A 7,599-nucleotide genomic window follows, 5' to 3' on the forward strand; every position below is an offset into this window, starting at 1 on the left:
ATTTCATATCCTAAAGGTTCAACTCATATCCACAAAAGTTCAAGTCATATCCTAAAATTTCAATTTATAAACTAAAATTCCAATACATAAACCAAAATTTCAATTCATATCCTAAAGGTTCAACTCATATCCACAAAAGTTCAAGTCATATCCTAAAATTTCAATTTATAAACTAAAATTCCAATACATAAACCAAAATTTCAATTCATATCCTAAAGGTTCAACTCATATCCACAAAAGTTCAAGTCAAATCCTAAAATTTCAATTTATAAACTAAAATTCCAATACATAAACCAAAATTTCAATTCATATCCTAAAGGTTCAACTCATATCCACAAAAGTTCAAGTCATATCCTAAAATTTCAATTTATAAACTAAAATTCCAATACATAAACCAAAATTTCAATTCATATCCTAAAGGTTCAACTCATATCCACAAAAGTTCAAGTCAAATCCTAAAATTTCAATTTATAAACTAAAATTCCAATACATAAACCAAAATTTCAATTCATATCCTAAAGGTTCAACTCATATCCACAAAAGTTCAAGTCAAATCCTAAAATTTCAATTTATAAACTAAAATTCCAATATATAAACCAAAATTTCAATTCATATCCTAAAGGTTCAACTCATATCCACAAAAGTTCAAGTCAAATCCTAAAATTTCAATTTATAAACTAAAATTCCAATACATAAACCAAAATTTCAATTCATATTCTAAAAGTTCAACTCATATCCACAAAAGTTCAGGTCATATCCTAAAATTTCAAGTTATAAACTAAAATTGCAATACATAAACCAAAATTTCAATTCATATCCTAAAGGTTCAACTCATATCCACAAAAGCTCAAGTCATATCCTAAAATTTCAATTTATAAACTAAAATTCCAATACATAAACCAAAATTTCAATTCATATCCTAAAGGTTCAACTCATATCCACAAAAGTTCAAGTCATTTCCTTAAATTTCAATTTATAAACTAAAATTCCAATACATAAACCAAAATTTCAATTCATATCCTAACGGTTCAACTCGTATCCACAAAAGTTCAAGTCATATCCTAAAACTTCAATTTATAAACTAAAATTCCAATACATAAACCAAAATTTCAATTCATATCCTAAAGGTTCAACTCATATCCACAAAAGTTCAAGTCAAATCCTAATATTTCAATTTATAAACTAAAATTCCAATATATAAACCAAAATTTCAATTCATATCCTAAAGGTTCAACTCATATCCACAAAAGTTCAAGTCAAATCCTAAAATTTCTATTTATAAACTAAAATTCCAATACATAAACCAAAATTTCAATTCATATTCTAAAAGTTCAACTAATATCCACAAAAGTTCAAGTCATATCCTAAAATTTCAAGTTATAAACTAAAATTCCAATACATAAACCAAAATTTCAATTCATATCCTATAGGTTCAACTCATATCCACAAAAGTTCAAGTCATATCCTAAAATTTCAATTTATAAACTAAAATTCCAATACATAAACCAAAATTTCAATTCATATCCTAAAGGTTCAACTCATATCCACAAAAGTTCAAGTCATATCCTAAAATTTCAATTTATAAACTAAAATTCCAATACATAAACCAAAATTTCAATTCATATCCTAAAGGTTCAACTCATATCCACAAAAGTTCAAGTCATATCCTAAAATTTCAATTTATAAACTAAAATTCCAATACATAAACCAAAATTTCAATTCATATCCTAAAGGTTCAACTCATATCCACAAAAGTTCAAGTCATATCCTAAAATTTCAATTTATAAACTAAAATTCCAATACATAAACCAAAATTTCAATTCATATCCTAAAGGTTCAACTCATATCCACAAAAGTTCAAGTCATATCCTAAAATTTCAATTTATAAACTAAAATTCCAATACATAAACCAAAATTTCAATTCATATCCTAAAGGTTCAACTCATATCCACAAAAGTTCAAGTCAAATCCTAAAATTTCAATTTATAAACTAAAATTCCAATACATAAACCAAAATTTCAATTCATATCCTAAAGGTTCAACTCATATCCACAAAAGTTCAAGTCATATCCTAAAATTTCAATTTATAAACTAAAATTCCAATACATAAACCAAAATTTCAATTCATATCCTAAAGGTTCAACTCATATCCACAAAAGTTCAAGTCATATCCTAAAATTTCAATTTATAAACTAAAATTCCAATACATAAACCAAAATTTCAATTCATATCCTAAAGGTTCAACTCATATCCACAAAAGTTCAAGTCAAATCCTAAAATTTCAATTTATAAACTAAAATTCCAATACATAAACCAAAATTTCAATTCATATCCTAAAGGTTCAACTCATATCCACAAAAGTTCAAGTCAAATCCTAAAATTTCAATTTATAAACTAAAATTCCAATACATAAACCAAAATTTCAATTCATATCCTAAAGGTTCAACTCATATCCACAAAAGTTCAAGTCATATCCTAAAATTTCAATTTATAAACTAAAATTCCAATACATAAACCAAAATTTCAATTCATATCCTAAAGGCGCCTACTATCGGAGCTAGGCAAGCCAAATATTTAAAACACCTTTACTGCTTTCTTTCAAAACAATATAATTGTAACGACCCGACCCGTCGTTTTAAGCTCTAGCACGTCGTTCAGCAGTTGGAAGTCATGAACAACTTCATTTTAGGTATATTGACACATATGTATGGTCAGAATTGAATTTCAAGAAATTCGGAGTCAAATTGGAAAGAAACTTTTCATTGCGGCAACCTTAAGTTGAAGAAAATGGCTAAGATTGGAATTTTGAGTAAACGACCTCGGAATTGGGATCTGAAAGTTCCAGCATGTTCGAATGATGATTTCGGACTTGGGCGTATGTCCGGATTTGGTTTTGGATAACCCGTGAGCATTTCGGCGTATATTGTGGAAGTTAGTATTTTAGAAGAATTTCATAAACTTGGGTTGGAAGGCATTTCAGAGTTATAGATGTCCGTTTGGGATTCCGAGTCTGGGAATAGCTCTGTATGGTGATTCTGGAGTTGGGAGCGCAATCGGAAGTGAATTCGGATGTCCGGAGGTCATTTTGAAGTCATTTGGCTAAATATAGGAATTTGAAGGTTTTTGAGAAAATTCGACCGGAAGTGAAAATTTTGATATCGGGGTCGGAATGCGATTCTGAAAAGTTGGTGCAAGTCCGTAATATCGAATGTGACTTGTGTGCAAAATTTGAAGTCATTCGGACTAGTTTTGGTAAGGTTTGAGACACTTAGTCTCTCTTAAGGAAGCATAAGTTGGAAAAGTCAACCGGATATTGACTTATGTGTTAGAGGGCTCGAAATGAAAATTTTATGGTTCGGATAGCTTCGTTAGGTGATTTGAGACTTAGGAGTGTGTCCGGAATATTTTTGTGATGACCGGGGTGGAATTAAGTTTGAATTGACAAAGTTAGTATTTTGGCGAATTCGGGTTAATAGGTGAGATTTTGATCCGGGAGTTGGAATGGAATTCCGAGAGTTTCTGTAGCTTTGTTATGTCATTTGTGATGTGTGTACAAAATTTCAGGTTATTCGGACATCGTTTGGTCGGGTTTTTGATCGAAAGTGTATGTTCGGAAATTTTGGGAAACTTAGGCTTGAATTCGATGAGTTTTGGATAATTTGATATTGTTTGAGGTGTTTTGATGATTGGAGCAGGTCTTAATGATGTTATGAATTATGTGGGAATGATTGGTTGAGGTCCCACTGGCCTCGGGTGTGTTTCGGATGCCCAACGGGTCATTTTTGAAAGATTTTTATCGTTTTGAGCATAAATGTAATGATCTAAAGGTTCATTTTTAGTTTTAGAGATCCAAATTTGATTTAGAGACTTCTAGAATTTAAATCATGAATTATAGGACTGATCTGGAAATTTTGGTTTAATTTCATCAAGTCGCTATTGGGTTTTTGACGTGAAATGTGAGTTAATTGTTTAACGAGCGAAATGGGTATTTAACTAGCCAAACGAGCTCCGAATTGAGTTTCGATTGAAGGGTTGTGTTCGTATTATTATTTGTGACTCATAGGAACAAGAATCGTCTAATTCCGAGTTCGTATGATGGAGTTAGAGCCATTTTAGTGAAAAATAGTTGTGCTGCAAATTTCATAAAAAGCTGATGTATTTTCTGCAGCAGCGAACAGTAACCGCGCGTGAACAGTAACCGCGCGGGTGAACAGTAACCAGTGAATAGTGTCGTGAATAGTGACCCGTGAACATCGTCGTGAATAGTGACCCGTGAACAGTACTTCCGAAATATTAACATTTCATCCGCGAACCCAACCCATTTTTCCACCATTTTTGAGTAACCTTGAGAGCTTTTGGACGGGAATTGAAGGGGTTTTGACGGAAAGTGATTGGAGATTCGACGTACGTGGAGGCCAATTCGAGGAACAAAGGCATCGCGAGCTAAAGAAGTAGCCGGTTCGAGGTGAGTAATTGATGCAACTGTTGTTCTAAGGGTTTGAAACCCCGGACTTTCACATTGTAACGCTATATTGAGGCGTGACACGCATCCCATGGCAGGTGCGGGGTCGTATATGATTAGGGATTGTGACTTGGTCCATCCCGAGTGATAATTATAGTATATTGGCGACTGATTCGCACATTGTATTGATACTTATATTATGTTGGCGACTGATACGCACATGTATTGATGATATTTGGGCTTAATGCCACGTTTGGGGGCCTTGTGCCGACTTGTAGAATCCTTCGGGGATTAATATCATTTAATTTCAGTCCAAGGTTTTAATTACTGTTTTGCAAACTTAGCCGTAATTCTAAGTGTTGAAAACTCAAATGACATTTTAAATGTATTTCGGGCTGGAAACTTCTATTTTGTAAATGCCCAAGGGGCTTATTATATTATTTTCTGGACTGATTATAAAGTGACTTGAAATAGTGGTAACAATGACACTGTATGATATACTCGAAACAGTGGTAACAATGACACTGTATGATATACTTGAAACAGTGGTAACAATGGCACTGTATGATATACTTGAAACAGTGGTAACAATGGCACTGTATTATGTAAATTGGTCAGGTAACAATGGGCTGACCGGTCAAGTAATAATGACTGACCAAGATATTGCGCTTGGGCTGTAGGAGCCCCTCCGGAGTCCAATGACACTGTATTATATACTTGAAACAGTGGTAACAATGACACTGTATGACATACTTGAAACAGTGGTAACAATGGCACTGTATGATATACTTGAAACAGTGGTAACAATGGCACTGTAGGATGTAAATTGGTCAGGTAACAATGGGCTGACCGGTCCAGGTAACAATGACTGACCAAGATATTGCGCTTGGGCTGTAGGAGCCCCTCCGGAGTCTGTACACACCCCCAGTGAGCGCCGTCGACGATAAATAAATATGGATGGCTCGGGCTGCACGCCGCAGTGGGTACTGGAATGTACCATCATATGCATTGCATTGCATTCATGTATTTGTATTTATACTGTTGTTTAGCTGCTCAGTTCCATATGTTGCTGTATATTTGGATTTTAGCTTACTTTGTGTATTTACTGGATTTTCTTATCTTCGGACTGTAGTTACTTTTATTACTCACTGGGTCGGAGTACTCACTTTACTCCCTGCACCTTGCGTGCAGCTGCAGGTATTGATCACCCGGTAGCGGGATATTAGCTCATTGAAGGTATTACTATTGTAGCTGAGCAAGGTTACCGCCAGCGTTCGCGGCACCGGACATTGTCTTTAGAATTTCAGAATTTAATTTTGTATATTATTGGCCCTATAGTTGTGTTCAGGATTTCTTTAGACGCTCGTGACTTGTGACACCCCGGTCGGGTTATGTTGGGCTTTAAACACTGGTTATTATTGTCGTTAAGCTGTATTTATTTATTCATTTATGTTTAATAATTGTTAAAGATACGATTTGGGTTAGTTGGCTGGCCTTGTCTTCACGAGAGGCGCCATCACGACCGGGTTAGAAAATTGGGTCGTGACAATAATAAACGAGACAAAATCTAAGCGGAAGACTTTAAATCTAAAGAAACTGAAAACCAAAAGTGCGGAAGTTTGAACCAAAATGCTACCCAGAGTCTGGTGTCACTAGCTCACGAACTACTACAGAATACTACAATCAATGTCTGAAGGGAAAATACATCATGTTTGTCTGATACAAGATAAACAAACAAAAAAAATGGAAAGGGACTTCGGCCTGCGAACGCCATCTAGGCTACCTCGAGAGTCCCTGGACTGAAGATAGCTCCCAGAAGTCCTACTGCTGCGGTCAGTAAGCTGCTCCCTGATCTGTGCACCAAAAATGCACAAAGTGCAGCATCAGCACAACCGACCCCATGTGCTGGTAAGTGCCTGGCCTAACCCCGGCGAAGTAGTGACGAGGCTAGGCAGTACCTACCACAATTAACCTGTACAGATATATATACAACAAGTGCATGAAAACAATAACAAGATAGTACAAAGTAAAACTGGGAGGGGACATGCTATCGGGGAGTTAGAGATAAAAATGAAATATCGGAAATAAATAGAAGAAACTCCGGTTTCCATGATCTATATATATAGTGGACGGCGTGCCACACGATCCCGTAATATCATATATAAGTGTACGGCGTGCCACATGATCCCATGATATCATATATAAGTGGACGGCGTGCCACACGATCCCATAATATCATATATAAGTGGACGGCATGCCACACGATCCCATAATATCATATATAAGTGGACGGCGTGCCACACGATCCCATAATATCATATATAAGTGGACGGCGTGCCACACGATCCCATAATATCATATATAAGTGGACGGCGTGCCACACGATCCCATAATATCATATATAAGTGGATGGCGTGCCACACGATCCCATAATATCATATATAAGTGGAAGGCGTGCCACACGATCCCATAATATCATATATAAGTGGACGGCGTGCCACACGATCCCATAATATCATATATAAGTGGACGGCGTGCAACACGATCCCATAATATCATATATAAGTGGACGGCGTGCCACACGATCCCATAATATCATATATAAGTGGACGGCGTGCCACACGATCCCATAATATCAATTATAAGTGGACGGCGTGCCACACCATCCCATAATATAGTTCGTAATATCTGACTTCATATAGTAGACCCCTTCAGGGGAGAATAACAACTCAATACCTTTAACCCGGCAAGGGTACAGCTAACAGCCCAAAATATCCCGACAAGGGAGAATATATATATCAGTCTACACATCCCGGCAAGGGAGTATTCACAACACATTCTCCTTTTAAATCATTCTTCCTCAACCGTTCACATTATATGAAACTTATCAAATAAACAAGGAGCTTGTGTCACATTATTCGAATTAAAAGCAATCAAGACTCACGGTCATGCTAGACTCCGGTGCATAGATAACCGTCACCATGCCTATACACCGTACTCCACATTAGCAAGTAGCAAATATCATCCTAATCCTATTCCCTCAAGCCAAAGTTAGAACAAACACTTACCTCGAATGCTCCAAACTCAACTCACGCTTCTAGTATAGCTTTACCTCTTGATTCCACCACCAATCCGCT

Source organism: Nicotiana sylvestris, chromosome 12, assembly GCF_000393655.2.
Source record: "Nicotiana sylvestris chromosome 12, ASM39365v2, whole genome shotgun sequence".
In the NCBI taxonomy this organism is placed as follows: Eukaryota; Viridiplantae; Streptophyta; class Magnoliopsida; order Solanales; family Solanaceae; genus Nicotiana; species Nicotiana sylvestris.